A 651-nucleotide genomic window follows, 5' to 3' on the forward strand; every position below is an offset into this window, starting at 1 on the left:
ATATATATACATTAACAAGTTACAAGAAACAATTAACTGAATTTTTCAACGATTCAAATAGAAGAGCTCTGTTTATAACATATTTAAAGTTCATATAGATAATTATATACCTGCCACATTCAGATCCGGTAAACATTTGTTGTGCAGTTTTCGACATCATGATACGACGGGAAACTATTCTAACTGTTCATTTTTTCCTAGTACTTTAAGCATAAACAACACAATATAAGCAAATAGGCACATTTAACATCGTTTTACAAACACACACATACCTATAACATTCATATAGTAAAATGATATATAGCACAATACTTGAATTACATTGGAATTAGTTTTATCATTTCCTACAGAGATGAATACATTCTACAACATTTTTTTATATACTTGTTCCATATTTTCTAAGAAATGTTAGACATTTATTTATCTTAGTTTCTTATTTTCTGTCTTTTCTTTTTTTTCACAGACAGAAAAAATATCAACAAAGAGAGCATCGTTACAAATGTAAATCCTTACATAAAGCTAAAGTAATATATACTACAAGACTTGATATCATTTAAATTAATTTTATCATTTCGAACCAACAGAGATGAATATTCTACAACAACAGTTATTTATACCTGATTTAAGTATTTAAGTCCGTGTTGGTTCAAC

This window comes from Mizuhopecten yessoensis, unplaced genomic scaffold, assembly GCF_002113885.1.
Source record: "Mizuhopecten yessoensis strain PY_sf001 unplaced genomic scaffold, ASM211388v2 scaffold10971, whole genome shotgun sequence".
Classification (NCBI taxonomy): Eukaryota; Metazoa; Mollusca; class Bivalvia; order Pectinida; family Pectinidae; genus Mizuhopecten; species Mizuhopecten yessoensis.